The 25,293-nt window shown below is 43.7% G+C and overlaps 82 pseudogenes; all 82 read right to left on the reverse strand.

Annotated features, from left to right (window-relative positions):
• Window positions 1-471: 471 nt before the first annotated feature.
• Window positions 472-591, reverse strand: LOC146734714 (5S ribosomal RNA; annotated as a pseudogene).
• Window positions 592-1,147: 556 nt separating this feature from the next.
• Window positions 1,148-1,267, reverse strand: LOC146734715 (5S ribosomal RNA; annotated as a pseudogene).
• A 96-nt stretch (window positions 1,268-1,363) lies between these two features.
• On the reverse strand, window positions 1,364-1,483 carry LOC146734716 (5S ribosomal RNA; annotated as a pseudogene).
• Window positions 1,484-1,578: 95 nt separating this feature from the next.
• On the reverse strand, window positions 1,579-1,698 carry LOC146734717 (5S ribosomal RNA; annotated as a pseudogene).
• Window positions 1,699-1,794: 96 nt separating this feature from the next.
• Window positions 1,795-1,914, reverse strand: LOC146734718 (5S ribosomal RNA; annotated as a pseudogene).
• A 96-nt stretch (window positions 1,915-2,010) lies between these two features.
• LOC146734719 (5S ribosomal RNA) lies at window positions 2,011-2,130 on the reverse strand (annotated as a pseudogene).
• A 96-nt stretch (window positions 2,131-2,226) lies between these two features.
• On the reverse strand, window positions 2,227-2,346 carry LOC146734720 (5S ribosomal RNA; annotated as a pseudogene).
• A 341-nt stretch (window positions 2,347-2,687) lies between these two features.
• Window positions 2,688-2,807, reverse strand: LOC146734721 (5S ribosomal RNA; annotated as a pseudogene).
• A 95-nt stretch (window positions 2,808-2,902) lies between these two features.
• On the reverse strand, window positions 2,903-3,022 carry LOC146734722 (5S ribosomal RNA; annotated as a pseudogene).
• Window positions 3,023-3,118: 96 nt separating this feature from the next.
• LOC146734723 (5S ribosomal RNA) lies at window positions 3,119-3,238 on the reverse strand (annotated as a pseudogene).
• Window positions 3,239-3,334: 96 nt separating this feature from the next.
• LOC146734724 (5S ribosomal RNA) lies at window positions 3,335-3,454 on the reverse strand (annotated as a pseudogene).
• A 96-nt stretch (window positions 3,455-3,550) lies between these two features.
• Window positions 3,551-3,670, reverse strand: LOC146734725 (5S ribosomal RNA; annotated as a pseudogene).
• Window positions 3,671-4,226: 556 nt separating this feature from the next.
• LOC146734726 (5S ribosomal RNA) lies at window positions 4,227-4,346 on the reverse strand (annotated as a pseudogene).
• Window positions 4,347-4,442: 96 nt separating this feature from the next.
• On the reverse strand, window positions 4,443-4,562 carry LOC146734727 (5S ribosomal RNA; annotated as a pseudogene).
• Window positions 4,563-4,657: 95 nt separating this feature from the next.
• LOC146734728 (5S ribosomal RNA) lies at window positions 4,658-4,777 on the reverse strand (annotated as a pseudogene).
• Window positions 4,778-4,873: 96 nt separating this feature from the next.
• LOC146734729 (5S ribosomal RNA) lies at window positions 4,874-4,993 on the reverse strand (annotated as a pseudogene).
• Window positions 4,994-5,089: 96 nt separating this feature from the next.
• LOC146734730 (5S ribosomal RNA) lies at window positions 5,090-5,209 on the reverse strand (annotated as a pseudogene).
• Window positions 5,210-5,305: 96 nt separating this feature from the next.
• Window positions 5,306-5,425, reverse strand: LOC146734731 (5S ribosomal RNA; annotated as a pseudogene).
• Window positions 5,426-5,520: 95 nt separating this feature from the next.
• LOC146734732 (5S ribosomal RNA) lies at window positions 5,521-5,640 on the reverse strand (annotated as a pseudogene).
• A 96-nt stretch (window positions 5,641-5,736) lies between these two features.
• LOC146734733 (5S ribosomal RNA) lies at window positions 5,737-5,856 on the reverse strand (annotated as a pseudogene).
• Window positions 5,857-5,952: 96 nt separating this feature from the next.
• LOC146734734 (5S ribosomal RNA) lies at window positions 5,953-6,072 on the reverse strand (annotated as a pseudogene).
• An 807-nt stretch (window positions 6,073-6,879) lies between these two features.
• Window positions 6,880-6,999, reverse strand: LOC146734735 (5S ribosomal RNA; annotated as a pseudogene).
• Window positions 7,000-7,429: 430 nt separating this feature from the next.
• Window positions 7,430-7,549, reverse strand: LOC146734736 (5S ribosomal RNA; annotated as a pseudogene).
• A 430-nt stretch (window positions 7,550-7,979) lies between these two features.
• On the reverse strand, window positions 7,980-8,099 carry LOC146734737 (5S ribosomal RNA; annotated as a pseudogene).
• Window positions 8,100-8,195: 96 nt separating this feature from the next.
• Window positions 8,196-8,315, reverse strand: LOC146734738 (5S ribosomal RNA; annotated as a pseudogene).
• A 95-nt stretch (window positions 8,316-8,410) lies between these two features.
• LOC146734739 (5S ribosomal RNA) lies at window positions 8,411-8,530 on the reverse strand (annotated as a pseudogene).
• Window positions 8,531-8,626: 96 nt separating this feature from the next.
• On the reverse strand, window positions 8,627-8,746 carry LOC146734740 (5S ribosomal RNA; annotated as a pseudogene).
• A 96-nt stretch (window positions 8,747-8,842) lies between these two features.
• On the reverse strand, window positions 8,843-8,962 carry LOC146734741 (5S ribosomal RNA; annotated as a pseudogene).
• An 807-nt stretch (window positions 8,963-9,769) lies between these two features.
• On the reverse strand, window positions 9,770-9,889 carry LOC146734742 (5S ribosomal RNA; annotated as a pseudogene).
• A 96-nt stretch (window positions 9,890-9,985) lies between these two features.
• On the reverse strand, window positions 9,986-10,105 carry LOC146734743 (5S ribosomal RNA; annotated as a pseudogene).
• Window positions 10,106-10,535: 430 nt separating this feature from the next.
• On the reverse strand, window positions 10,536-10,655 carry LOC146734744 (5S ribosomal RNA; annotated as a pseudogene).
• Window positions 10,656-10,869: 214 nt separating this feature from the next.
• On the reverse strand, window positions 10,870-10,989 carry LOC146734745 (5S ribosomal RNA; annotated as a pseudogene).
• A 96-nt stretch (window positions 10,990-11,085) lies between these two features.
• Window positions 11,086-11,205, reverse strand: LOC146734746 (5S ribosomal RNA; annotated as a pseudogene).
• A 96-nt stretch (window positions 11,206-11,301) lies between these two features.
• Window positions 11,302-11,421, reverse strand: LOC146734747 (5S ribosomal RNA; annotated as a pseudogene).
• A 99-nt stretch (window positions 11,422-11,520) lies between these two features.
• On the reverse strand, window positions 11,521-11,640 carry LOC146734748 (5S ribosomal RNA; annotated as a pseudogene).
• Window positions 11,641-11,736: 96 nt separating this feature from the next.
• On the reverse strand, window positions 11,737-11,856 carry LOC146734749 (5S ribosomal RNA; annotated as a pseudogene).
• A 96-nt stretch (window positions 11,857-11,952) lies between these two features.
• LOC146734750 (5S ribosomal RNA) lies at window positions 11,953-12,072 on the reverse strand (annotated as a pseudogene).
• Window positions 12,073-12,286: 214 nt separating this feature from the next.
• LOC146734751 (5S ribosomal RNA) lies at window positions 12,287-12,406 on the reverse strand (annotated as a pseudogene).
• A 96-nt stretch (window positions 12,407-12,502) lies between these two features.
• Window positions 12,503-12,622, reverse strand: LOC146734752 (5S ribosomal RNA; annotated as a pseudogene).
• A 311-nt stretch (window positions 12,623-12,933) lies between these two features.
• On the reverse strand, window positions 12,934-13,053 carry LOC146734753 (5S ribosomal RNA; annotated as a pseudogene).
• Window positions 13,054-13,152: 99 nt separating this feature from the next.
• LOC146734754 (5S ribosomal RNA) lies at window positions 13,153-13,272 on the reverse strand (annotated as a pseudogene).
• Window positions 13,273-13,368: 96 nt separating this feature from the next.
• LOC146734755 (5S ribosomal RNA) lies at window positions 13,369-13,488 on the reverse strand (annotated as a pseudogene).
• A 214-nt stretch (window positions 13,489-13,702) lies between these two features.
• On the reverse strand, window positions 13,703-13,822 carry LOC146734756 (5S ribosomal RNA; annotated as a pseudogene).
• A 96-nt stretch (window positions 13,823-13,918) lies between these two features.
• On the reverse strand, window positions 13,919-14,038 carry LOC146734757 (5S ribosomal RNA; annotated as a pseudogene).
• Window positions 14,039-14,252: 214 nt separating this feature from the next.
• Window positions 14,253-14,372, reverse strand: LOC146734758 (5S ribosomal RNA; annotated as a pseudogene).
• Window positions 14,373-14,898: 526 nt separating this feature from the next.
• On the reverse strand, window positions 14,899-15,018 carry LOC146734759 (5S ribosomal RNA; annotated as a pseudogene).
• Window positions 15,019-15,114: 96 nt separating this feature from the next.
• Window positions 15,115-15,234, reverse strand: LOC146734760 (5S ribosomal RNA; annotated as a pseudogene).
• Window positions 15,235-15,330: 96 nt separating this feature from the next.
• Window positions 15,331-15,449, reverse strand: LOC146734761 (5S ribosomal RNA; annotated as a pseudogene).
• Window positions 15,450-15,545: 96 nt separating this feature from the next.
• Window positions 15,546-15,665, reverse strand: LOC146734762 (5S ribosomal RNA; annotated as a pseudogene).
• A 96-nt stretch (window positions 15,666-15,761) lies between these two features.
• LOC146734763 (5S ribosomal RNA) lies at window positions 15,762-15,881 on the reverse strand (annotated as a pseudogene).
• Window positions 15,882-15,978: 97 nt separating this feature from the next.
• On the reverse strand, window positions 15,979-16,098 carry LOC146734764 (5S ribosomal RNA; annotated as a pseudogene).
• Window positions 16,099-16,689: 591 nt separating this feature from the next.
• Window positions 16,690-16,809, reverse strand: LOC146734765 (5S ribosomal RNA; annotated as a pseudogene).
• Window positions 16,810-16,905: 96 nt separating this feature from the next.
• LOC146734766 (5S ribosomal RNA) lies at window positions 16,906-17,025 on the reverse strand (annotated as a pseudogene).
• Window positions 17,026-17,239: 214 nt separating this feature from the next.
• Window positions 17,240-17,359, reverse strand: LOC146734767 (5S ribosomal RNA; annotated as a pseudogene).
• A 96-nt stretch (window positions 17,360-17,455) lies between these two features.
• On the reverse strand, window positions 17,456-17,575 carry LOC146734768 (5S ribosomal RNA; annotated as a pseudogene).
• Window positions 17,576-17,671: 96 nt separating this feature from the next.
• On the reverse strand, window positions 17,672-17,791 carry LOC146734769 (5S ribosomal RNA; annotated as a pseudogene).
• Window positions 17,792-17,887: 96 nt separating this feature from the next.
• On the reverse strand, window positions 17,888-18,007 carry LOC146734770 (5S ribosomal RNA; annotated as a pseudogene).
• Window positions 18,008-18,535: 528 nt separating this feature from the next.
• On the reverse strand, window positions 18,536-18,655 carry LOC146734771 (5S ribosomal RNA; annotated as a pseudogene).
• Window positions 18,656-18,750: 95 nt separating this feature from the next.
• On the reverse strand, window positions 18,751-18,870 carry LOC146734772 (5S ribosomal RNA; annotated as a pseudogene).
• Window positions 18,871-18,966: 96 nt separating this feature from the next.
• On the reverse strand, window positions 18,967-19,086 carry LOC146734773 (5S ribosomal RNA; annotated as a pseudogene).
• A 99-nt stretch (window positions 19,087-19,185) lies between these two features.
• Window positions 19,186-19,305, reverse strand: LOC146734774 (5S ribosomal RNA; annotated as a pseudogene).
• Window positions 19,306-19,401: 96 nt separating this feature from the next.
• Window positions 19,402-19,521, reverse strand: LOC146734775 (5S ribosomal RNA; annotated as a pseudogene).
• A 96-nt stretch (window positions 19,522-19,617) lies between these two features.
• LOC146734776 (5S ribosomal RNA) lies at window positions 19,618-19,737 on the reverse strand (annotated as a pseudogene).
• Window positions 19,738-19,951: 214 nt separating this feature from the next.
• On the reverse strand, window positions 19,952-20,071 carry LOC146734777 (5S ribosomal RNA; annotated as a pseudogene).
• A 96-nt stretch (window positions 20,072-20,167) lies between these two features.
• Window positions 20,168-20,287, reverse strand: LOC146734778 (5S ribosomal RNA; annotated as a pseudogene).
• Window positions 20,288-20,598: 311 nt separating this feature from the next.
• LOC146734779 (5S ribosomal RNA) lies at window positions 20,599-20,718 on the reverse strand (annotated as a pseudogene).
• A 96-nt stretch (window positions 20,719-20,814) lies between these two features.
• Window positions 20,815-20,929, reverse strand: LOC146734780 (5S ribosomal RNA; annotated as a pseudogene).
• Window positions 20,930-20,932: 3 nt separating this feature from the next.
• LOC146734781 (5S ribosomal RNA) lies at window positions 20,933-21,052 on the reverse strand (annotated as a pseudogene).
• A 525-nt stretch (window positions 21,053-21,577) lies between these two features.
• LOC146734782 (5S ribosomal RNA) lies at window positions 21,578-21,697 on the reverse strand (annotated as a pseudogene).
• A 96-nt stretch (window positions 21,698-21,793) lies between these two features.
• Window positions 21,794-21,913, reverse strand: LOC146734783 (5S ribosomal RNA; annotated as a pseudogene).
• A 310-nt stretch (window positions 21,914-22,223) lies between these two features.
• On the reverse strand, window positions 22,224-22,343 carry LOC146734784 (5S ribosomal RNA; annotated as a pseudogene).
• Window positions 22,344-22,439: 96 nt separating this feature from the next.
• LOC146734785 (5S ribosomal RNA) lies at window positions 22,440-22,559 on the reverse strand (annotated as a pseudogene).
• Window positions 22,560-22,655: 96 nt separating this feature from the next.
• On the reverse strand, window positions 22,656-22,775 carry LOC146734786 (5S ribosomal RNA; annotated as a pseudogene).
• A 312-nt stretch (window positions 22,776-23,087) lies between these two features.
• On the reverse strand, window positions 23,088-23,207 carry LOC146734787 (5S ribosomal RNA; annotated as a pseudogene).
• A 96-nt stretch (window positions 23,208-23,303) lies between these two features.
• On the reverse strand, window positions 23,304-23,423 carry LOC146734788 (5S ribosomal RNA; annotated as a pseudogene).
• A 96-nt stretch (window positions 23,424-23,519) lies between these two features.
• LOC146734789 (5S ribosomal RNA) lies at window positions 23,520-23,638 on the reverse strand (annotated as a pseudogene).
• A 313-nt stretch (window positions 23,639-23,951) lies between these two features.
• Window positions 23,952-24,071, reverse strand: LOC146734790 (5S ribosomal RNA; annotated as a pseudogene).
• Window positions 24,072-24,167: 96 nt separating this feature from the next.
• Window positions 24,168-24,287, reverse strand: LOC146734791 (5S ribosomal RNA; annotated as a pseudogene).
• Window positions 24,288-24,384: 97 nt separating this feature from the next.
• Window positions 24,385-24,504, reverse strand: LOC146734792 (5S ribosomal RNA; annotated as a pseudogene).
• A 96-nt stretch (window positions 24,505-24,600) lies between these two features.
• LOC146734793 (5S ribosomal RNA) lies at window positions 24,601-24,720 on the reverse strand (annotated as a pseudogene).
• Window positions 24,721-24,816: 96 nt separating this feature from the next.
• Window positions 24,817-24,936, reverse strand: LOC146734794 (5S ribosomal RNA; annotated as a pseudogene).
• Window positions 24,937-25,032: 96 nt separating this feature from the next.
• LOC146734795 (5S ribosomal RNA) lies at window positions 25,033-25,152 on the reverse strand (annotated as a pseudogene).
• Window positions 25,153-25,293: the final 141 nt, after the last annotated feature.

Here is a 25,293-nt window from a genome sequence, read left to right on the forward strand (position 1 = left end):
AATCTGTTTGCAGCACAAAGTAAACCAATTGGTCACTGCAATACACGCACATACAAGCACACTTGCCCTCGACGACCAGACTGATGATCTGTTTGCAGCACAAAGTAAACCCATTGGTCACTGCAACACACCCACATACAAGCACACTTGCCCTCCACGACCAGACTGATGATCTGTTTGCAGCACAAAGTAAACCCATTGGTCACAGCAACACACCCACATACAAGACCAATTGCCCTCAATGACCAGACTGATAATCTGTTTGCAGCACAAAGTAAACCTTTTGGTCACTGCAACACACGCACATACAAGCACACTTGACCTCGACGACCAGACTGATGAACTGGTGTGTTCTGCAATGGTTTGGCAGTAGGCTGAATATTCGTTGGAATTGGATTTCAATTAATGTTTCGGCTAGGCAAAAAATCAAGGGAAAAAGATAGAATGAACGATGGAATAAAAATGTTGATAAGCCTACTGCACGTAGCATTCCCAGCAGGTCTCCCATGCAAGTACTAACCACGCCCGATGCAGCTTAAGTTCAGTGATCGGACGAGAACTGGTGTATTCTGCAATGGTTTGGCAGTAGGCTGAATATTCGTCGGAATTGGATGTCATTTAATGCTACGGCTAGGCATTGGATGTCATTTAATGCTACGGCTAGGCAAAAAATCATGGGAAAATGTTAGTATGTAATGTGGAATAAAAATGTTGATGATCCTACTGCACGTGATATTCTCAGCCGGTCTCCCATGCAAGTACTAACCACATCCGGTGAGCTTAACTTCAGTGATCGGTCGAGAACTGGTGTATTCTGCAATGGTTTGGCAGTAGGCTGAAAATTCGTCGGAATTGGTTGACATTTAATGCTACGGCTAGGCAAGAAATCATGGGAAAAAGCTAGTATGTATGGTGGAATAAAAATGTTGATGAGCCTATTGCACGTGCTATTCTCAGCCGGTCTCCCATGCAAGTAATAACCACGTCCGGTGAGCTTAAATTCAGTGATCGGACTAGAACTGGTGTATTCTGCAATGGTTTGTCAGTAGGCTGAAAATTCGTCGGAATTGGTTAACAATTAATGCTTCGGCTAGGCAAAAAATTCCGGGCAAAAGTTAGTATGTACGGTGGAATAAAAATGGTACTGTGCCTACTGCACATGATATTCCCAGCCGGTCTCTCATGCAAGTACTGTCCACGCCCGATGAAGCTTAACTTCAGTGATCGGACGAGAACTGGTGTATTCTGAAATGGAGTGGCAGTAGGCTGAATATTCATCGGAATTGGATGTCATTTAATGCTACGGCTAGGCCAAAAATCCAGGGAAAAAGTTGGTATATACGGTAGAATCACAATGTTGATTAGCCTACTGCACGTGGTACTCCCAGCAGGTCTCCCATGCAAGTACTAACCACGCCCGATGCAGCTTAACTTCAGTGATCGGACGAGAACTTGTGTATTCTGCATTGGTTTGGTAGTAGGCTGAATATTTGTCGAATTGGATGTAATTTAGGACTTCGGCTAGGCAAACAATCCCGGGAAAAAGTTAGTATGTACGGTGGAATAAAAATGTTGATGAGCCTAATGCACGTGGTATTCCCAGCCGGTCTCCCATGCAAGTACTAACCACGCCCGATGCAGCTTAACTTCAGTGATCGGACGAGAACTGGTGTATTCTGCAATGGTTTGGCAGTAGGCTGATTATTCGTCGCAATTGGATGTCATTTAACGCTTCGGCTAAGCAAAAAATCCCGGGAAAAAGTTGCTATGTACGGTGGAATCAAAATGTTGATAAGCCTACTGCACGTGATATTCCAAGCCGGTGTCCCATGCAAGTACTAACCACGCCCGATGCAGCTTAACTTCAGTGATCGGACGAGAACTGGTGTATTCTGCAATGGTTTGGCCGTAGGCCGAATATTCGTCCGAATTGTATGTAATTTAATGCTTCGTCTAGGCAAAAAATCATGGGAAAAAGTTAGTATGTAATGTGGAATAAAAATGTTGATAAGCCTACTGCAAGTGGTTTTCCCAGCCGGTATCCCATGCAAGTACTAACCACGCCCGATGCCGCTTAACTTTAGTGATCGGACGAGAACTGGTGTATTCTGTAATGGTTTGGCAGTAGGCTGAATATTTGTCGGAATTGGATTTCAATTAATGCTTCGGCTAGGCAAAAAATCAAGGGAAAAAGATAGAATGAACGATGGAATAAAAATGTTGATAAGCCTACTGCACGTAGCATTCCCAGCAGGTCTCCCATGCAAGTACTAACCACGCCCGATGCAGCTTAAGTTCAGTGATCGGACGAGAACTGGTGTATTCTGCAATGGTTTGGCAGTAGGCTGAATATTCGTCGGAATTGGATGTCATTTAATGCTACGGCTAGGCATTGGATGTCATTTAATGCTACTGCTAGGCAAAAAATCATGGGAAAATGTTAGTATGTAATGTGGAATAAAAATGTTGATGATCCTACTGCACGTGATATTCTCAGCCGGTCTCCCATGCAAGTACTAACCACATCCGGTGAGCTTAACTTCAGTGATCGGTCGAGAACTGGTGTATTCTGCAATGGTTTGGCAGTAGGCTGAAAATTCGTCGGAATTGGTTGACATTTAATGCTACGGCTAGGCAAGAAATCATGGGAAAAAGCTAGTATGAAATGTGGAATAAAAATGTTGATGAGCCTACTGCACGTGGTATTCCCAGCCGGTCTCCCATGCAAGTACTAACCACGCCCGATGCAGCTTAACTTCAGTGATCGGACGAGAACTTGTGTATTCTGCATTGGTTTGGTAGTAGGCTGAATATTTGTCGAATTGGATGTAATTTAGGACTTCGGCTAGGCAAACAATCCCGGGAAAAAGTTAGTATGTACGGTGGAATAAAAATGTTGATGAGCCTAATGCACGTGGTATTCCCAGCCGGTCTCCCATGCAAGTACTAACCACGCCCGATGCAGCTTAACTTCAGTGATCGGACGAGAACTGGTGTATTCTGCAATGGTTTGGCAGTAGGCTGATTATTCGTCGCAATTGGATGTCATTTAACGCTTCGGCTAAGCAAAAAATCCCGGGAAAAAGTTGCTATGTACGGTGGAATCAAAATGTTGATAAGCCTACTGCACGTGATATTCCAAGCCGGTGTCCCATGCAAGTACTAACCACGCCCGATGCAGCTTAACTTCAGTGATCGGACGAGAACTGGTGTATTCTGCAATGGTTTGGCCGTAGGCCGAATATTCGTCCGAATTGTATGTAATTTAATGCTTCGTCTAGGCAAAAAATCATGGGAAAAAGTTAGTATGTAATGTGGAATAAAAATGTTGATAAGCCTACTGCAAGTGGTTTTCCCAGCCGGTATCCCATGCAAGTACTAACCACGCCCGATGCCGCTTAACTTTAGTGATCGGACGAGAACTGGTGTATTCTGTAATGGTTTGGCAGTAGGCTGAATATTTGTCGGAATTGGATTTCAATTAATGCTTCGGCTAGGCAAAAAATCAAGTGAAAAAGATAGAATGAACGATGGAATAAAAATGTTGATAAGCCTACTGCACGTAGCATTCCCAGCAGGTCTCCCATGCAAGTACTAACCACGCCCGATGCAGCTTAAGTTCAGTGATCGGACGAGAACTGGTGTATTCTGCAATGGTTTGGCAGTAGGCTGAATATTCGTCGGAATTGGATGTCATTTAATGCTACGGCTAGGCATTGGATGTCATTTAATGCTACGGCTAGGCAAAAAATCATGGGAAAATGTTAGTATGTAATGTGGAATAAAAATGTTGATGATCCTACTGCACGTGATATTCTCAGCCGGTCTCCCATGCAAGTACTAACCACATCCGGTGAGCTTAACTTCAGTGATCGGTCGAGAACTGGTGTATTCTGCAATGGTTTGGCAGTAGGCTGAAAATTCGTCGGAATTGGTTGACATTTAATGCTACGGCTAGGCAAGAAATCATGGGAAAAAGCTAGTATGTATGGTGGAATAAAAATGTTGATGAGCCTATTGCACATGCTATTCTCAGCCGGTCTCCCATGCAAGTAATAACCACGTCCGGTGAGCTTAAATTCAGTGATCGGACTAGAACTGGTGTATTCTGCATTGGTTTGTCAGTAGGCTGAAAATTCGTCGGAATTGGTTAACAATTAATGCTTCGGCTAGGCAAAAAATTCCGGGCAAAAGTTAGTATGTACGGTGGAATAAAAATGGTACTGTGCCTACTGCACATGATATTCCCAGCCGGTCTCTCATGCAAGTACTGTCCACGCCCGATGAAGCTTAACTTCAGTGATCGGACGAGAACTGGTGTATTCTGAAATGGAGTGGCAGTAGGCTGAATATTCATCGGAATTGGATGTCATTTAATGCTACGGCTAGGCCAAAAATCCAGGGAAAAAGTTGGTATATACGGTAGAATCACAATGTTGATTAGCCTACTGCACGTGGTACTCCCAGCAGGTCTCCCATGCAAGTACTAACCACGCCCGATGCAGCTTAACTTCAGTGATCGGACGAGAACTTGTGTATTCTGCATTGGTTTGGTAGTAGGCTGAATATTTGTCGAATTGGATGTAATTTAGGACTTCGGCTAGGCAAACAATCCCGGGAAAAAGTTAGTATGTACGGTGGAATAAAAATGTTGATGAGCCTAATGCACGTGGTATTCCCAGCCGGTCTCCCATGCAAGTACTAACCACGCCCGATGCAGCTTAACTTCAGTGATCGGACGAGAACTGGTGTATTCTGCAATGGTTTGGCAGTAGGCTGATTATTCGTCGCAATTGGATGTCATTTAACGCTTCGGCTAAGCAAAAAATCCCGGGAAAAAGTTGCTATGTACGGTGGAATCAAAATGTTGATAAGCCTACTGCACGTGATATTCCAAGCCGGTGTCCCATGCAAGTACTAACCACGCCCGATGCAGCTTAACTTCAGTGATCGGACGAGAACTGGTGTATTCTGCAATGGTTTGGCCGTAGGCCGAATATTCGTCCGAATTGTATGTAATTTAATGCTTCGTCTAGGCAAAAAATCATGGGAAAAAGTTAGTATGTAATGTGGAATAAAAATGTTGATAAGCCTACTGCAAGTGGTTTTCCCAGCCGGTCTCCCATGCAAGCACTAACCACGCCCGATGCCGCTTAACTTTAGTGATCGGACGAGAACTGGTGTATTCTGTAATGGTTTGGCAGTAGGCTGAATATTTGTCGGAATTGGATTTCAATTAATGCTTCGGCTAGGCAAAAAATCACGGGAAAAAGATAGTATGTATGGTGGAATAAAAATGTTGATAAGCTAACTGCACGTGGTATTCCCAGCAGGTCTCCCATGCAAGTACTAACCACGCCCGATGCAGCTTAACTTCAGTGATCGGACGAGAACTTGTGTATTCTGCATTGGTTTGGTAGTAGGCTGAATATTCGTCGAATTGGATGTAATTTAGGACTTCGGCTAGGCAAACAATCCCGGGAAAAAGTTAGTATGTACGGTGGAATAAAAATGTTGATGAGCCTAATGCACGTGGTATTCCCAGCCGGTCTCCCATGCAAGTACTAACCACGCCCGATGCAGCTTAACTTCAGTGATCGGACGAGAACTGGTGTATTCTGCAATGGTTTGGCAGTAGGCTGATTATTCGTCGCAATTGGATGTCATTTAACGCTTCGGCTAAGCAAAAAATCCCGGGAAAAAGTTGCTATGTACGGTGGAATCAAAATGTTGATAAGCCTACTGCACGTGATATTCCAAGCCGGTGTCCCATGCAAGTACTAACCACGCCCGATGCAGCTTAACTTCAGTGATCGGACGAGAACTGGTGTATTCTGCAATGGTTTGGCCGTAGGCCGAATATTCGTCCGAATTGTATGTAATTTAATGCTTCGTCTAGGCAAAAAATCATGGGAAAAAGTTAGTATGTAATGTGGAATAAAAATGTTGATAAGCCTACTGCAAGTGGTTTTCCCAGCCGGTCTCCCATGCAAGTACTAACCACGCCCAATGCCGCTTAACTTTAGTGATCGGACGAGAACTGGTGTATTCTGTAATGGTTTGGCAGTAGGCTGAATATTTGTCGGAATTGGATTTCAATTAATGCTTCGGCTAGGCAAAAAATCACGGGAAAAAGATAGTATGTATGGTGGAATAAAAATGTTGATAAGCTTACTGCACGTGGTATTCCCAGCAGGTCTCCCATGCAAGTACTAACAACGCCCGATACAGCTTAACTACAGTGATCGGACGAGAACTGCTGTATTCTGGAATAGTTTGGATGCAGGCTGAATATTCGTTGGAATTGGATGTAATTTAATACTTCGGCTAGGCAAAAAATCCTGGGAAAAAGTTAGTATGTATGGTGGAATAAAAATGTTGATGAGCCTACTGCAAGTGGTATTCCCAGCCGGTCTCCCATGCAAGTACTAACCACGCCCGATACAGTACAACTTCAGTGATAGGACGAGAACTGGTGTATTCTGCAATGGTTTGGCAGTAGGCTGAATATTCGTCCGAATTGCATGTCATTTAATGCTTCGTCTAGGCAAAAAATCATGGGAAAAAGTTAGTATGTAATGTGGAATAAAAATGTTGATGAGCCTACTGCACGTGGCATTCCCAGCCGGTCTCCCATTCAAGTACTAACCATGGCCGATGCAGATTTACTTCAGTGATCAGACGAGAACTGGTGTATTCTGCATTGGATGTCATTTAATGCTACGGCTAGGCAAAAAAAAAATTGGGGTAAAAGTTAGTATGTAATGTGGAATAAAAATGGTGATGAGCCTACTGCACATGGTATTCCCAGCCGGTCTCACATGCAAGTACTAATCATGGGAAAAAGTTAGTATGTAATGTGGAATAAAAATGTTGATGAGCCTAATGCACGTGGCATTCCCAGCCGGTCTCCCATTCAAGTACTAACCATGCCCGATGTAGCTTAACTTCAGTGATCGGACAAGAACTGGTGTGTTCTGCAATGGTTTGGCAGTAGGCTGAATATTCGTCCAAATTGCATGTCATTTAATGCTTCGTCTAGGCAAAAAATCATGGGTAAAAGTTAGTATGTAATGTGGAATAAAAATGTTGATGAGCCTACTGCACGTGGTATTCCCAGCCGGTCTCCCGTGCATGAACTAACCACGCCCAATGCGGCTTAACTTCAGTGATCGGACGAGAACTGGTGTATTCTGAAATAAAAATGTTCATCAGCCTACTGCACGTGGTATTCCCAGCCGGTCTCCCATGCAAGTACTAACCAATCCTGATGCAGCTTAACTTCAGTGATCGGACAAGAACATGTGTATTCTGCAATGGTTTGGCAGTAGGCTTAATATTCGTCGGAATTGGATGTCATTTAATGCTACGGCTAGGCATAAAATCATAGGAAAAAGGTAGTATGTAATGTGGAATAAAAATGTTGATGAGCCTACTGCACGTGGCATTCCCAGCCGGTCTCCAATTCAAGTACTTACCACGTCCAATGCAGCTTAACTTCAGTGATCGGACGAGAACTGGTGTATTCTGTAATGGTTTGGCAGTAGGCTGAATATTTGTCGGAATTGGATTTCAATTAATGCTTCGGCTAGGCAAAAAATCACGGGAAAAAGATAGTATGTATGGTGGAATAAAAATGTTGATAAGCTTACTGCACGTGGTATTCCCAGCAGGTCTCCCGTGCATGAACTAACCACGCCCAATGCGGCTTAACTTCAGTGATCGGACGAGAACTGGTGTATTCTGAAATAAAAATGTTCATCAGCCTACTGCACGTGGTATTCCCAGCCGGTCTCCCATGCAAGTACTAACCAATCCTGATGCAGCTTAACTTCAGTGATCGGACAAGAACATGTGTATTCTGCAATGGTTTGGCAGTAGGCCGAATATTCGTCCGAATTGTATGTAATTTAATGCTTCGTCTAGGCAAAAAATCATGGGAAAAAGTTAGTATGTAATGTGGAATAAAAATGTTGATAAGCCTACTGCAAGTGGTTTTCCCAGCCGGTCTCCCATGCAAGTACTAACCACGCCCGATGCCGCTTAACTTTAGTGATCGGACGAGAACTGGTGTATTCTGTAATGGTTTGGCAGTAGGCTGAATATTTGTCGGAATTGGATTTCAATTAATGCTTCGGCTAGGCAAAAAATCACGGGAAAAAGATAGTATGTATGGTGGAATAAAAATGTTGATAAGCTTACTGCACGTGGTATTCCCAGCAGGTCTCCCATGCAAGTACTAACCACGCCCGATGCAGCTTAACTTCAGTGATCGGACGAGAACTTGTGTATTCTGCATTGGTTTGGTAGTAGGCTGAATATTCGTCGAATTGGATGTAATTTAGGACTTCGGCTAGGCAAACAATCCCGGGAAAAAGTTAGTATGTACGGTGGAATAAAAATGTTGATGAGCCTAATGCACGTGGTATTCCCAGCCGGTCTCCCATGCAAGTACTAACCACGCCCGATGCAGCTTAACTTCAGTGATCGGACGAGAACTGGTGTATTCTGCAATGGTTTGGCAGTAGGCTGATTATTCGTCGCAATTGGATGTCATTTAACGCTTCGGCTAAGCAAAAAATCCCGGGAAAAAGTTGCTATGTACGGTGGAATCAAAATGTTGATAAGCCTACTGCACGTGATATTCCAAGCCGGTGTCCCATGCAAGTACTAACCACGCCCGATGCAGCTTAACTTCAGTGATCGGACGAGAACTGGTGTATTCTGCAATGGTTTGGCCGTAGGCCGAATATTCGTCCGAATTGTATGTAATTTAATGCTTCGTCTAGGCAAAAAATCATGGGAAAAAGTTAGTATGTAATGTGGAATAAAAATGTTGATAAGCCTACTGCAAGTGGTTTTCCCAGCCGGTCTCCCATGCAAGTACTAACCACGCCCGATGCCGCTTAACTTTAGTGATCGGACGAGAACTGGTGTATTCTGTAATGGTTTGGCAGTAGGCTGAATATTTGTCGGAATTGGATTTCAATTAATGCTTCGGCTAGGCAAAAAATCACGGGAAAAAGATAGTATGTATGGTGGAATAAAAATGTTGATAAGCTTACTGCACGTGGTATTCCCAGCAGGTCTCCCATGCAAGTACTAACAACGCCCGATACAGCTTAACTACAGTGATCGGACGAGAACTGCTGTATTCTGGAATAGTTTGGATGCAGGCTGAATATTCGTTGGAATTGGATGTAATTTAATACTTCGGCTAGGCAAAAAATCCTGGGAAAAAGTTAGTATGTATGGTGGAATAAAAATGTTGATGAGCCTACTGCAAGTGGTATTCCCAGCCGGTCTCCCATGCAAGTACTAACCACGCCCGATACAGTACAACTTCAGTGATAGGACGAGAACTGGTGTATTCTGCAATGGTTTGGCAGTAGGCTGAATATTCGTCCGAATTGCATGTCATTTAATGCTTCGTCTAGGCAAAAAATCATGGGAAAAAGTTAGTATGTAATGTGGAATAAAAATGTTGATGAGCCTACTGCACGTGGCATTCCCAGCCGGTCTCCCATTCAAGTACTAACCATGGCCGATGCAGATTTACTTCAGTGATCAGACGAGAACTGGTGTATTCTGCATTGGATGTCATTTAATGCTACGACTAGGCAAAAAAAAAATTGGGGTAAAAGTTAGTATGTAATGTGGAATAAAAATGGTGATGAGCCTACTGCACGTGGTATTCCCAGCCGGTCTCACATGCAAGTACTAATCATGGGAAAAAGTTAGTATGTAATGTGGAATAAAAATGTTGATGAGCCTAATGCACGTGGCATTCCCAGCCGGTCTCCCATTCAAGTACTAACCATGCCCGATGTAGCTTAACTTCAGTGATCGGACAAGAACTGGTGTGTTCTGCAATGGTTTGACAGTAGGCTGGATATTCGTCGGAATTGGATGTAATTTAATACATCGGCTAGGCAAACAATCCCGGGAAAAAGTTAGTATGTACGGTGGAATAAAAATGTTGATGAGCCTAATGCACGTGGTATTCCCAGCCGGTCTCCCATGCAAATACTAACCACGCCCGATACAGTATAACTTCAGTGATCGGACGAGAACTGGTGTATTCTGCAATGGTTTGGCAGTAGGCTGAATATTAGTCCAAATTGCATGTCATTTAATGCTTCGTCTAGGCAAAAAATCATGGGTAAAAGTTAGTATGTAATGTGGAATAAAAATGTTGATGAGCCTACTGCACGTGGTATTCCCAGCCGGTCTCCCGTGCATGAACTAACCACGCCCAATGCGGCTTAACTTCAGTGATCGGACGAGAACTGGTGTATTCTGAAATAAAAATGTTCATCAGCCTACTGCACGTGGTATTCCCAGCCGGTCTCCCATGCAAGTACTAACCAATCCTGATGCAGCTTAACTTCAGTGATCGGACAAGAACATGTGTATTCTGCAATGGTTTGGCAGTAGGCTTAATATTCGTCGGAATTGGATGTCATTTAATGCTACGGCTAGGCAAAAAATCATAGGAAAAAGGTAGTGTGTATGGTGGAATAAAAATGTTGGTAAGCTTACTGCACGTGGTATTCCCAGCAGGTCTCCCATGCAAGTACTAACCACGCCCGATACAGCTTAACTACAGTGATCGGACGAGAACTGCTGTATTCTGGAATGGTTTGGCAGCAGGCTGAATATTCGTCGGAATTGGATGTAATTTAATATTTCGGCTAGGCAAAAAATCCTGGGAAAAAGTTAGTATGTATGGTGGAATAAAAATGTTGATGAGCCTACTGCAAGTGGTATTCCCAGCCGGTCTCCCATGCAAGGGCTAACCACGCCCGATACAGCTTAACTTCAGTGAACGGACGAGAACTGGTGTATTCTGCAATAAAAAAGTTAATCAGCCTACTGCACGTGGTATTCCCAGTCCGTCTCCCATGCAAGTACTAACCACACCCGATGCAGCTTAACTTCAGTGATCGGACGAGAACTGGTGTATTACGCAATGGTTTGGCAGTAGGCTGGATATTCGTCGGAATTGGATGTAATTTAATACATCGGCTAGGCAAAAAATCCCGGAAAAAAGTTAGTATGTACGGTGGAATAAAAATGTTGATGAGCCTAATGCACGTGGTATTCCCAGCCAGTCTCCCATGCAAGTACTAACCACGCCCGATACAGTATAACTTCAGTGATCGGACGAGAACTGGTGTATTCTGCAATGGTTTGGCAGTAGGCTGAATATTCGTCCGAATTGCATGTCATTTAATGCTTCGTCTAGTCAAAAAATCATGGGAAAAAGTTAGTATGTAATGTGGAATAAAAATGTTGATGAGCCTACTGCACGTGGTATTCCCAGCCGGTCTCCCATTCAAGTACTAACCATGGCCGATGCAGATTTACTTCAGTGATCAGACGAGAACTGGTGTATTCTGCATTGGTTTGGCAGTAGGTTGAATATTCGTCGGAATTGGATGTCATTTAATGCTACGGCTAGGCAAAAAAAATGTTTGGGTAAAAGTTAGTATGTAATGTGGAATAAAAATGTTGATGAGCCTACTGCACGTGGTATTCCCAGCCGGTCTCACATGCAAGTACTAACCACGCTCGATGCAGCTTAACTTCAGTGATCGGACAAGAACTGGTGTGTTCTGCAATGGTTTGACAGTAGGCTGGACATTCGTCGGAATTGGATGTAATTTAATACATCGGCTAGGCAAACAATCCCGGGAAAAAGTTAGTATGTACGGTGGAATAAAATTGTTGAGAAGCCTACTGCACATGATATTCCCAGCCGGTCTCCCATGCAAGAACTAACCACGCCCGATGCAGCTTAACTTCAGTGATCGGACGAGAACTGGTGTATTCTGCAATGGTTTGGTAGTAGGCTGGATATTCGTCGGAATTGGATGTAATTTAATACTTCGGCTAGGCAAAAAATCCCGGAAAAAAGTTAGTATGTACGGTGGAATAAAAATGTTGATGAGCCTAATGCACGTGGTATTCCCAGCCGGTCTCCCATGCAAGTACTAACCACGCCCGATACAGTATAACTTCAGTGATGGGACGAGAACTGGTGTATTCTGCAATGGTTTGGCAGTAGGCTGAATATTCGTCCGAATTGCATGTCATTTAATGCTTCGTCTAGGCAAAAAATCATGGGAAAAAGTTAGTATGTAATGTGGAATAAAAATGTTGATGAGCCTACTGCACGTGGTATTCCCAGCCGGTCTCCCGTGCAAGAACTAACCACGCCCTATGCGGCTTAACTTCAGTGATCGGACGAGAACTGGTGTATTCTGCAATAAAAATGTTCATCAGCCTACTGCACGTGGTATTCCCAGCCGGTCTCCCATGCAAGTACAAACCATGCCTCATGCAGCTTAACTTCAGTGATCGGACAAGAACAGGTGTATTCTGCAATGGTTTGGCAGTAGGCTTAATATTCGTTGGAATTGGATGTCAATTAATGCTACGGCTAGGCAAAAAATCATAGGAAAAAGGTAGTATGTAATGTGAAATAAAAATGTTGATGAGCCTACTGCACGTGGCATTCCCAGCCGGTCTCCCATTCAAGTACTTACCACGTCCATTGCAGATTAACTTCAGTGATCGGACGAGAACTGGTGTGTTCTGCAATGGTTTGGCAGTAGGCTGAGTGTTCGTCAGAATTGGATGTCGTTTAACGCTTCGGCTAGGCAAAAAATCCCGGGAAAAAGTTAGTATGTACGGTGGAATAAAAATGTTGATGATCCTACTGCATGTAGTATTCTCAGCCGGTCTCCCTTGCAAGTACTAACCACGTCCAGTGGGCTTAACTTCAGTGATCGGAGGAGAACTGGTGTATTCTGCAATGGTTTGTCAGTAGGCTGAATATTCGTCAGAATTTGATGTAATTTAATACTTCGGCTAGTCAAAAAATCCCGGGAAAAAGTTTGTATGTATGGTGGAATAAAAATGTTGATGAGCCTAATGCACATGGTATTCCCAGCCGGTCTCCCATGCAAGTACTGACCATGGCCAATGCAGATTAACTTCAGTGATCAGACGAGAACTGGTGTATTCTGCATTGGTTTGGCAGTAGGCTGAATATTCGTCGGAATTGGATGTCATTTAATGCTACGGCTAGGCAAAAAAAAATTTTGGGTAAAAGTTAGTATGTAATGTGGAATAAAAATGTTGATGAGCCTACTGCACGTGGTATTCCCAGCCGGTCTCCCATGCAAGTACTAACCACGCCCGATGCAGCTTAACTTCAGTGATCGGAGGAGAACTGGTGTATTCCGCAATGGTTTGGCAGTAGGCTGGATATTCGTCGGAATTGGATGTAATTTAATACATCGGCTAGGCAAAAAATCCCGGAAAAAAGTTAGTATGTACGGTGGAATAAAAATGTTGATGAGCCTAATGCACGTGGTATTCCCAGCCGGTCTCCCATGCAAGTACTAACCACGCCCGATACAGTATAACTTCAGTGATCGGACGAAAACTGGTGTATTCTGCAATGGTTTGGCAGTAGGCTGAATATTCGTTCGAATTGCATGTCATTTAATGCTTCGTCTAGGCAAAAAATCATGGGAAAAAGTTAGTATGTAATGTGGAATAAAAATGTTGATGAGCCTACTGCACGTGGTATTCCCAGCCGGTCTCCCGTGCAAGAACTAACCACGCCCGATGCGGCTTTACTTCAGTGATCGGACGAGAACTGGTGTATTATGCAATAAAAAAGTTCCTCAGCCTACTGCACGTGGTATTCCCTGTCCGTCTCCCATGCAAGTACTAACCACACCCAATGCAGCTTAACTTCAGTGATCGGACGAGAACTGGTGTATTCCGCAATGGTTTGGCAGTAGGCTGGATATTCGTCAGAATTGGATGTAATTTAATACATCAGCTAGGCAAAAAATCCCGGAAAAAAGTTAGTATGTACAGTGGAATACAAATGTTGATGAGCCTAATGCACGTGGTATTCCCAGCCGGTCTCCCATGCAAGTACTAACCACGCCCGATACAGTATAACTTCTGTGATCAGACGAGAACTGGTGTATTCTGCAATGGTTTGGCAGTAGGCTGAATATTCGTCGGAATTGCATGTCATTTAATGCTTCGTCTAGGCAAAAAATCCCGGAAAAAAGTTAGTATGTACAGTGGAATAAAAATGTTGATGAGCCTACTACACGTGGTATTCCCAGCCGGTCTCCCATGCAAGTACTAACCACGCCAGATGCAGCTTAACTTCAGTGATCGGACGAGAACTGGTGTATTCTGCAATAAAAATGTTCATCAGCCTACTGCACGTGGTATTCCCAGCCGGTCTCCCATTCAAGTACTTACCACGTCCGATGCAGCTTAACTTCAGTGATCGGACGAGAACTGGTGTGTTCTGCAATGGTTTGGCAGTAGGCTGAATATTCGTCCGAATTGTATGTCATTTAATGCTACGTCTAGGCAAAAAATCATGGGAAAAAGTTAGTATGTAATGTGGAATGAAAATGTTGATGAGCCTACTGCACATGTTATTCCCAGCCGGTCTCCCATGCATGTACTAACCACGCCCGATGCAGCTTAACTTCAGTGATCGGACTTCAACTGGTGAATTATGCAATGGGTTGGCAGTAGGCTGAATATTCGTCGGAATTGGATGTCGTTTATGCTTCGGCAATGCAAAAAATCCCGCGAAAAAGTTAGTATGTACGGTGGAATAAAAATGTTGATGATCCTACTGCATGTAGTATTCTCAGCCGGTCTCCCATGCAAGTACTAACCACGTCCAGTGGGCTTAACTTCAGTGATCGGAGGAGAACTGGTGTATTCTGCAATGGTTTGTCAGTAGGCTGAATATTCGTCGGAATTTGATGTAATTTAATACTTCGGCTAGTCAAAAAATCCCGTTAAAAAGTTAGAATGTACGGTGGAATAAAAATGTTGATGAGCCTAATGCACATGGTATTCCCAGCCGGTCTCCCATGCAAGTACTAACCACGCCCGATGCAGCTTAACTTCAGCAATCGGACAAGAACTGGTGTATTCTGCAATGGTTTGGCAGTAGGCTGAATATTCGCCGGAATTGGATGTCATTTAATGCTACGGCTTGGCAAAAAATCATGGGAAAAACTTAGTATCAAATGAGGAATAAAAATGTTGATGGGCCTACTGCACATGGTATTCCCAGCCGGTCTCTCATGCAAGTACTGTCCACGCCCGATGCAGCTTAACTTCAGTGATCGGAAGAGAACTGGTGTATTCTGCAATGGAGTGGCAGTAGGCTGAATATTCGCCGGAATTGGATGTCATTTAATGCTACGGCTTGGCAAAAAATCATGGGAAAAAGTTAGTATGTAATGTGGAATAAAAATGTTGATGAGCCTACTGCACGTGATATTCTCAGCCGGTCTCCCAAGCAAGTACTAACCACGTCCGGTTAGCTTAACTTCAGTGATCAGACGAGAACTGGTGTATTTTGCAATTGTTTGGCAGTAGGCTGAATATTCGTCAGAATTGGATGTCGTTTAACGCTTTGGCTAGGCAAAAAATCCCGGGAAAAAGTTGGTATATACGGTAGAATCAAAATGTTGATAAGCCTACTGCACTTGGTACTCCCAGCAGGACTCCCATGCAAGTACTAACCACGCCCAATGCAGCTTAACTTCAGTGATCGGACGAGAACTTGTGTATTCTGCATTGGTTTGGCAGTAGGCTGAATATTCGTCGGAATTGGATGTAATTTAATACTTCGGCTAGGCAAAAAATCCCGGGAAAAAGTTAGTATGTATGGTGGAATAAAAATATTGATGAGCCTAATGCACATGGTATTCCCAGCCGGTCTCCCATGCAAGTACTGACCACGCCCGATGCAGCTTAACTTCAGTGATCGGACGCGAACTGGTGTATTCTGCAATGGTTTGGCCGTAGGCTGAATATTCGTCCGAATTGTATGTAATTTAATGCTTCGTCTAGGCAAAAAAATGATGGGAAAAAGTTAGTATGTAATGTGGAATAACAATGTTGATGAGCCTACTGCACGTGGTATTCCCAGCCGGTCTCCCGTGCAAGTACTAACCACGCCCGAAGGAGCTTAACTTCAGTGATCGGACGAGAACTGGTGTATTCTGCAATGGTTTGGCAGTAGGCTGAATATTCGTCGGAATTGGATGTAATTTAATACTTCGGCTAGGCAACAAATCCCGGGGAAAAGTTGGTATGTACGGAGGAATAAAAATGTTGATAAGCCGACTGCACGTGGTATTCCTAGCCCGTCTCCCATGCAAGTACAATCCATGCCCGATGCAGATTAACTTCAGTGATTGGACGACAACTGGTGTATTCTGCAATGGTTTGGCCGTAGGCTGAATATTCGTCCGAATTGTATGTAATTTAATGCTTCGTCTAGGCAAAAAAATGATGGGAAAAAGTTAGTATGTAATGTGGAATAAAAATGTTGATGAGCCTACTGCACGTGGCATTCCCAGCCGGTCTCCCATTCAAGTACTAACCATGGCCGATGCAGATTTACTTCAGTGATCAGACGAGAACTGGTGTATTCTGCATTGGATGTCATTTAATGCTACGGCTAGGCAAAAAAAATTTGGGGTAAAAGTTAGTATGTAATGTGGAATAAAAATGGTGATGAGCCAACTGCACGTGGTATTCCCAGCCGGTCTCACATGCAAGTACTAATCATGGGAAAAAGTTAGTATGTAATGTGGAATAAAAATGTTGATGAGCCTAATGCACGTGGCATTCCCAGCCGGTCTCCCATTCAAGTACTAACCATGCCCGATGTAGCTTAACTTCAGTGATCGGACAAGAACTGGTGTGTTCTGCAATGGTTTGACAGTAGGCTGGATATTCGTCGGAATTGGATGTAATTTAATACATCGGCTAGGCAAACAATCCCGGGAAAAATTTAGTATGTACGGTGGAATAAAAATGTTGATGAGCCTAATGCACGTGGTATTCCCAGCCGGTCTCCCATGCAAATACTAACCACGCCCGATACAGTATAACTTCAGTGATCGGACGAGAACTGGTGTATTCTGCAATGGTTTGGCAGTAGGCTGAATATTCGTCCAAATTGCATGTCATTTAATGCTTCGTCTAGGCAAAAAATCATGGGTAAAAGTTAGTATGTAATGTGGAATAAAAATGTTGATGAGCCTACTGCACGTGGTATTCCCAGCCGGTCTCCCGTGCAAGAACTAACCACGCCCTATGCGGCTTAACTTCAGTGATCGGACGAGAAATGGTGTATTCTGAAATAAAAATGTTCATCAGCCTACTGCACGTGGTATTCCCAGCCGGTCTCCCATGCAAGTACTAACCAAGCCTGATGCAGCTTAACTTCAGTGATCGGACAAGAACATGTGTATTCTGCAATGGTTTGGCAGTAGGCTTAATATTCGTCGGAATTGGATGTCATTTAATGCTACGGCTAGGCAAAAAATCATAGGAAAAAGGTAGTATGTAATGTGGAATAAAAATGTTGATGAGCCTACTGCACGTGGCATTCCCAGCCGGTCTCCAATTCAAGTACTTACCACGTCCAATGCAGCTTAACTTCAGTGATCGGACGAAAACTGGTGTGTTCTGCAATGGTTTGGCAGTAGGCTGAGTGTTCGTCAGAATTGGATGTCGTTTAACGCTTCGGCTAGGCAAACAATCCCGGGAAAATCTTGGTATGTACGGTGGAATAAACATGTTGATAAGCCTACTGCTCGTGGTATTCCCAATCGGTCTCCCATGCAAGTACTAACCACGCCAGATGCAGCTTAACTTCAGTGATCAGAAGAGAACTGGTGTATTCTGCAATGGTTTGGCAGTAGGCTGAATATTCGTCCGAATTGTATGTCATTTAATGCTTCGTCTAGGCAAAAAATCATGGGAAAAAGTTAGTATGTAATGTGGAATGAAAATGTTGATGAGCCTACTGCGCGTGTTATTCCCAGCCGGTCTCCCATGCAAGTACTAACCACGCCCGATGCAGCTTAACTTCAGTGATCGGACTTGAACTGGTGAATTATGCAATGGGTTGGCAGTAGACTGAATATTCGTCGGAATTGGATGTCGTTTATGCTTCGGCTATGCAAAAAATCCCGCGAAAAAGTTAGTATGTACGGTGGAATAAAAATGTTGATGATCCTACTGCATGTAGTATTCTCAGCCGGTCTCCCATGCAAGTACTAACCACGTCCAGTGGGCTTAACTTCAGTGATCGGAGGAGAGCTGGTGTATTCTGCAATGGTTTGTCAGTAGGCTGAATATTCGTCGGAATTTGATGTAATTTAATACTTCGGCTAGTCAAAAAATCCCGGAAAAAAGTTAGTATGTATGGTGGAATAAAAATGTTGTTGAGCCTAATGCACATGGTATTCCCAGCCAGTCTCCCATGCAAGTACTGACCGTGGCCGATGCAGATTAACTTCAGTGATCAGACGAGAACTGGTGTATTCTGCATTGGTTTGTCAGCAGGCTGAATATTCGTCGGAATTGGATGTCATTTAATGCTACGGCTAGGCAAAAAAAAAATTGGGTAAAAGTTAGTATGTAATGTGGAATAAAAATGTTGATGAGCCTACTGCACGTGGTATTCCCAGCCGGTCTCACATGCAAGTACTAACCACGCCCGATGCAGCTTAACTTCAGTGATCGGAGGAGAACTGGTGTATTCCGCAATGGTTTGGCAGTAGGCTGATATTCGTCGGAATTGGATGTAATTTAATACATCGGCTAGGCAAAAAATCCCGCAAAAAAGTTAGTATGTATGGTGGAATAAAAATGTTGATGAGCCTACTGCAAGTGGTATTCCCAGCCGGTCTCCCATGCAAGTACTAACCACGCCCGATACAGCTTAACTTCAGTGATCGGACGAGAACTGGTGTATTCTGCAATGGTTTGGCAGTAGGCTGAATATTCCTCGCAATTGGATGTCGTTTAACGCTTCGGCTAAGCAAAAAATCCCGGGAAAAAGTTGCTATGTACGGTGGAATCAAAATGTTGATAAGCCTACTGCACGTGATATTCCAAGCCGGTGTCCCATGCAAGTACTAACCACGCCCCGTGCAGCTTAACTTCAGTGATCGGATGAGAACTGGTGTATTCTGCTATGCTTTGGCAGTAGGCTGAATATTCGTCGGAATTGGATGTCATTTAATGCTACGGCTAGGCAAAAAAAATTTTTGGGTAAAAGTTAGTATGTAATGTGGAATAAAAATGTTGATGAGCCTACTGCACGTGGTATTCCCAGCCGGTCTCACATGCAAGTACTAACCACGCTCGATGCAGCTTAACTTCAGTGATCTGACAAGAACTGGTGTGTTCTGCAATGGTTTGACAGTAGGCTGGATATTCGTCGGAATTGGATGTAATTTAATACATCGGCTAGGCAAACAATCCCGGGAAAAAGTTAGTATGTACGGTGGAATAAAATTGTTGAGAAGCCTACTGCACATGATATTCCCAGCCGGTCTCCCATGCAAGAACTAACCACGCCCGATGCAGCTTAACTTCAGTGATCGGACGAGAACTGGTGTATTCTGCAATGGTTTGGTAGTAGGCTGGATATTCGTCGGAATTGGATGTAATTTAATACTTCGGCTAGGCAAAAAATCCCGGAAAAAAGTTAGTATGTACGGTGGAATAAAAATGTTGATGAGCCTAATGCACGTGGTATTCCCAGCCGGTCTCCCATGCAAGTACTAACCACGCCCGATACAGTATAACTTCAGTGATGGGACGAGAACTGGTGTATTCTGCAATGGTTTGGCAGTAGGCTGAATATTCGTCCGAATTGCATGTCATTTAATGCTTCGTCTAGGCAAAAAATCATGGGAAAAAGTTAGTATGTAATGTGGAATAAAAATGTTGATGAGCCTACTGTACGTGGTATTCCCAGCCGGTCTCCCGTGCAAGAACTAACCACGCCCTATGCGGCTTAACTTCAGTGATCGGACGAGAACTGGTGTATTCTGCAATAAAAATGTTCATCAGCCTACTGCACGTGGTATTGCCAGCCGGTCTCCCATGCAAGTACTAACCATGCCTCATGCAGCTTAACTTCAGTGATCGGACAAGAACAGGTGTATTCTGCAATGGTTTGGCAGTAGGCTTAATATTCGTTGGAATTGGATGTCATTTAATGCTAATCCTAGGCAAAAAATCATAGGAAAAAGGTAGTATGTAATGTGGAATAAAAATGTTGATGAGCCTACTGCACGTGGCATTCCCAGCCGGTCTCCCATTCAAGTACTTACCACGTCCATTGCAGATTAACTTCAGTGGTCGGACGAGAACTGGTGTGTTCTGCAATGGTTTGGCAGTAGGCTGAGTGTTCGTCAGAATTGGATGTCGTTTAACGCTTCGGCTAGGCAAAAAATCCCGGGAAAAAGTTAGTATGTACGGTGGAATAAAAATGTTGATGATCCTACTGCATGTAGTATTTTCAGCCGGTCTCCCTTGCAAGTACTAACCACGTCCAGTGGGCTTAACTTCAGTGATCGGAGGAGAACTGGTGTATTCTGCAATGGTTTGTCAGTAGGCTGGATATTCGTCGGAATTGGATGTAATTTAATACATCAGCTAGGCAAAAAATCCCGGAAAAAAGTTAGTATGTACAGTGGAATAAAAATGTTGATGAGCCTAATGCACGTGGTATTCCCAGCCGGTCTCCCATGCAAGTACTAACCACGCCCGATACAGTATAACTTCTGTGATCAGACGAGAACTGGTGTATTCTGCAATGGTTTGGCAGTAGGCTGAATATTCGTCGGAATTGCATGTCATTTAATGCTTCGTCTAGGCAAAAAATCCCGGAAAAAAGTTAGTATGTACAGTGGAATAAAAATGTTGATGAGCCTACTGCACGTGGTATTCCCAGCCGGTCTCCCATGCAAGTACTAACCACGCCAGATGCAGCTTAACTTCAGTGATCGGACGAGAACTGGTGTATTCTGCAATAAAAATGTGCATCAGCCTACTGCACGTGGTATTCCCAGCCGGTCTCCCATTCAAGTACTTACCACGTCCGATGCAGCTTAACTTCAGTGATCGGACGAGAACTGGTGTGTTCTGCAATGGTTTGGCAGTAGGCTGAATATTCGTCGGAATTGGATGTCGTTTATGCTTCGGCAATGCAAAAAATCCCGCGAAAAAGTTAGTATGTACGGTGGAATAAAAATTTTGATGATCCTACTGCATGTAGTATTCTCAGCCGGTCTCCCATGCAAGTACTAACCACGTCCAGTGGGCTTAACTTCAGTGATCGGAGGAGAACTGGTGTATTCTGCAATGGTTTGTCAGTAGGCTGAATATTCGTCAGAATTGCATGTCGTTTAACGCTTCGGTAAGGCAAAAAATCCCTGGAAAAATGTGGTATGTACGGTGGAATAAAAATGTTGAGAAGCCAACTGCACATGATATTCCCAGCCAGTCTCCCATGCATGAACTAACCACGCCCGATGCAGCTTAACTTCAGTGATCAGTCGAGAACTGGTGTATTCTGCAATGGTTTGGGAGTAGGCTGGATATTCGTCGGAATTGGATGTAATTTAATACTTCGGCTAGGCAAAAAATCCCGGAAAAAAGTTAGTATGTAGGGTGGATAAAAATGTTGATGAGCCTAATGCACGTGGTATTCCCAGCCGGTCTCCCATGCAAGTACTAACCACGCCCGATGCAGCTTAACTTCAGTGATCGGAGGAGAACTGGTGTATTCCGCAATGGTTTGACAGTAGGCTGAATATTCGTCCGAATTGTATGTCATTTAATGCTTCGTCTAGGCAAAAAATCATGGGAAAAAGTTAGTATGTAATGTGGAATGAAAATGTTGATGAGCCTACTGCACGTGTTATTCCCAGCCGGTCTCCCATGCAAGTACTAACCACGCCCGATGCAGCTTAACTTCAGTGATCGGACTTGAACTGGTGAATTATGCAATGGGTTGGCAGTAGGCTGAATATTCGTCGGAATTGGATGTCGTTTATGCTTGGGCTATGCAATAAATCCCGCGAAAAAGTTAGTATGTACGGTGGAATAAAAATGTTGATGATCCTACTGCATGTAGTATTCTCAGCCGGTCTCCCATGCAAGTACTAACCACGTCCAGTGGGCTTAACTTCAGTGATCGGTGGAGAACTGGTGTATTCTGCAATGGTTTGTCAGTAGGCTGAATATTCGTCGGAATTTGATGTAATTTAATACTTCGGCTAGTCAAAAAATCCCGTTAAAAAGTTAGAATGTACGGTGGAATAAAAATGTTGATGAGCCTAATGCACATGGTATTCCCAGCCGGTCTCCCATGCAAGTACTAACCACGCCCGATGCAGCTTAACTTCAGCAATCGGACAAGAACTGGTGTATTCTGCAATGGTTTGGCAGTAGGCTGAATATTCGCCGAAATTGGATGTCATTTAATGCTACGGCTTGGCAAAAAATCATGGGAAAAACTTAGTATGTAATGTGGAATAAAAATGTTGATGAGCCTACTGCACGTGATATTCTCAGCCGTTCTCCCAAGCAAGTACTAACCACGCCCGATACAGCTTAACTTCAGTGATCGGAAGAGAACTGGTGTATTTTGCAATTGTTTGGCAGTAGGCTGAATATTCGTCAGAATTGGATGTCGTTTAACGCTTTGGCTAGGCAAAAAATCCCGGGAAAAAGTTGGTATATACGGTAGAATCAAAATGTTGATAAGCCTACTGCACTTGGTACTCCCAGCAGGTCTCCCATGCAAGTACTAACCACGCCCAATGCAGCTTAACTTCAGTGATCGGACGAGAACTTGTGTATTCTGCATTGGTTTGGCAGTAGGCTGAATATTCGTCGGAATTGGATGTAATTTAATACTTCGGCTAGGCAAAAAATCCCGGGAAAAGATGGTATGTACGGAAGAATAAAAATGTTGATAAGCCTACTGCACGTGGTATTCCTAGCCCGTCTCCCATGCATGTACAATCCATGCCCGATGCAGATTAACTTCAGTGATTGGACGACAACTGGTGTATTCTGCAATGGTTTGGCCGTAGGCTGAATATTCGTCCGAATTGTATGTATTTTAATGCTTCGTCTAGGCAAAAAAATGATGGGAAAAAGTTAGTATGTAATGTGGAATAAAAATGTTGATGAGCCTACTGCAAGTGGTATTCCCAGCCGGTCTCCCATGCAAGTACTAACCACGCCCGATGCAGCTTAACTTCAGTGATCGGCGTCTAACTGGTGTATTCTGCAATGGTTTGGCAGCAGGCTGAATATTCGTCGCAATTGGATGTCATTTAATGCTTCGGTTAGGCAAAAAATCATGGAAAAAAGTTAGTAAGTATGGTGGAATAAAAATGTTCATCAGCCTACTGCACGTGGTATTCCCAGCCGGTCTCCCATGCAAGTACTAACCACGCCAGATGCAGCTTAACTTCAGTGATCGGACGATAACTGGAGTGTTCTGCAATGGTTTGACAGTAGGCTGAATATTCGTCAGAATTGGATGTCGTTTAACGCTTCGGCTAAGCAAAAAATCCCGGGAAAATGTTGGTATGTACGGTGGAATCAAAATGTTGATAAGCCTACTGCACGTGGTATTCCTAGCCGGTCTACATGCAAGTACTAACCGCGCCCGATGCAGCTTAACTTCAGTGATCGGACGAGAACTGGTGTATTCTGCTATGCTTTGGCAGTAGGCTGAATATTCGTCGGAATCGGATGTAATTTAGGACTTCGGCTTGGCAAAAAATCCCGGGGAAAAAGTTAGTATGTACGGTGGAATAAAAATGTTGATGAGCCTAACGCACTTGGTATTCCCAGCCGGTCTCCCATGCAAGTACTGACCACGCCCGATGCAGCTTAACTTCAGTGATCGGACGAGAACTGCTGTATTCTACAATGGTTTGTCAGTATGCTGAATATTCGTCGGAATTTGATGTAATTTAATACTTCGGCTAGGCAAAAAATCCCGGGAAAAAGTTATAATGTACGGTGGAATAAAAATGTTGATGAGCCTAATGCACGTGGTATTCCCAGCCTGTCTCCCATGCAAGTACTAACCACGCCCGATGAAGCTTAACTTCAGTGATCGGACGCTAACTGGTGTATTCTGCAATGGTTTGGCAGTAGGCTGAATATTTGTTGGAATTGGATGTAATTTAATACTTCAGCTAGGCAAAAAATCCCGGGAAAAAGGTAGCATGTACGGTGGAATAAAAATGTTGATGAGCCTAACGCACTTGGTATTCCCAGCCGGTCTCCCACGCAAGTACTGACCACGCCCGATGCAGCTTAACTTCAGTGATCGGACGAGAACTGGTGTATTCTGCAATGGTTTGGCCGTATGCTGAATATTCGTCCGAATTGTATGTCATTTAATGCTTCGTCTGGGCAAAAAAATCATGGGAAAAAGTTAGAATGTAATGTGGAATAAAAATGTTGATGGGCCTACTGCACGTGGTATTCCCAGCTGGTCTCCCGTGCAAGTCCTAACCATGCCCGATGCGGCTTAACTTCAGTGATCGGACGAGAACTGGTGTATTCTGCATTGGTTTGGCAGTAGGCTGAATTTTCGTCGCAATTGGATGTCATTTAATGCTTCGGTTAGACAAAAAATCATGGAAAAATGTTAGTAAGTACGGTTGAATAAAAATGTTCATCAGCTTACTGCACGTGGTATTCCCAGACGGTCTCCCATGCAAGTACTAACCACGCCCGATGCAGCTTAACTTAAGTGATCGGACAAGAACTGGTGTATTCTGCTATGGTTTGGCAGTAGCCTGAATATTCGTCGGAATTGGATGTAATTTAGTACTTCGGCTAGGCAAAAAATCATGGGAAAAAGTTAGTATGTAATGTCGAATAAAAATGTTGATGAGCCTACCTCACGAGGTATTCCCAGCAGGTCTCCCGTGCAAGTACTAACCACGCCCGATGGAGCTTAACTTCAGTGATCGGACGAGAACTGGTGTATTCTGCAATGGTTTGGCAGTAGGCTGAATATTCGTCGGAATTGGATGTAATTTAATACTTCGGCTAGGCAAAAAATCCCGGGAAAATGTTAGTATGTATGCTGGAATAAAAATGTTCATCAGCCTACTGCACGTGGTATTCCCAGCCGGTCTCCCATGCAAGTACTAATCACGCCCGATGCAGCTTAACTTCTGTGAACGGACGAGAACTGGTGTATTCTGCAATGGTTTGGCAGTATGCTGAATATTCGTCGGAATTGGATGTAATTTAATACTTCGGCTAGGCAAAAAATCCCGGGAAAAAGTTAGTATGTATGGTGGAATAAAAATGTTGATGAGCCTAATGCACATGGTATTCCAGGCCGGTCTCCCATGCAACCAC

This window comes from Saccoglossus kowalevskii, chromosome 13 (genome assembly GCF_978046115.1).
Source record: "Saccoglossus kowalevskii chromosome 13, keSacKowa6.1, whole genome shotgun sequence".
NCBI classification, from domain to species: Eukaryota; Metazoa; Hemichordata; class Enteropneusta; family Harrimaniidae; genus Saccoglossus; species Saccoglossus kowalevskii.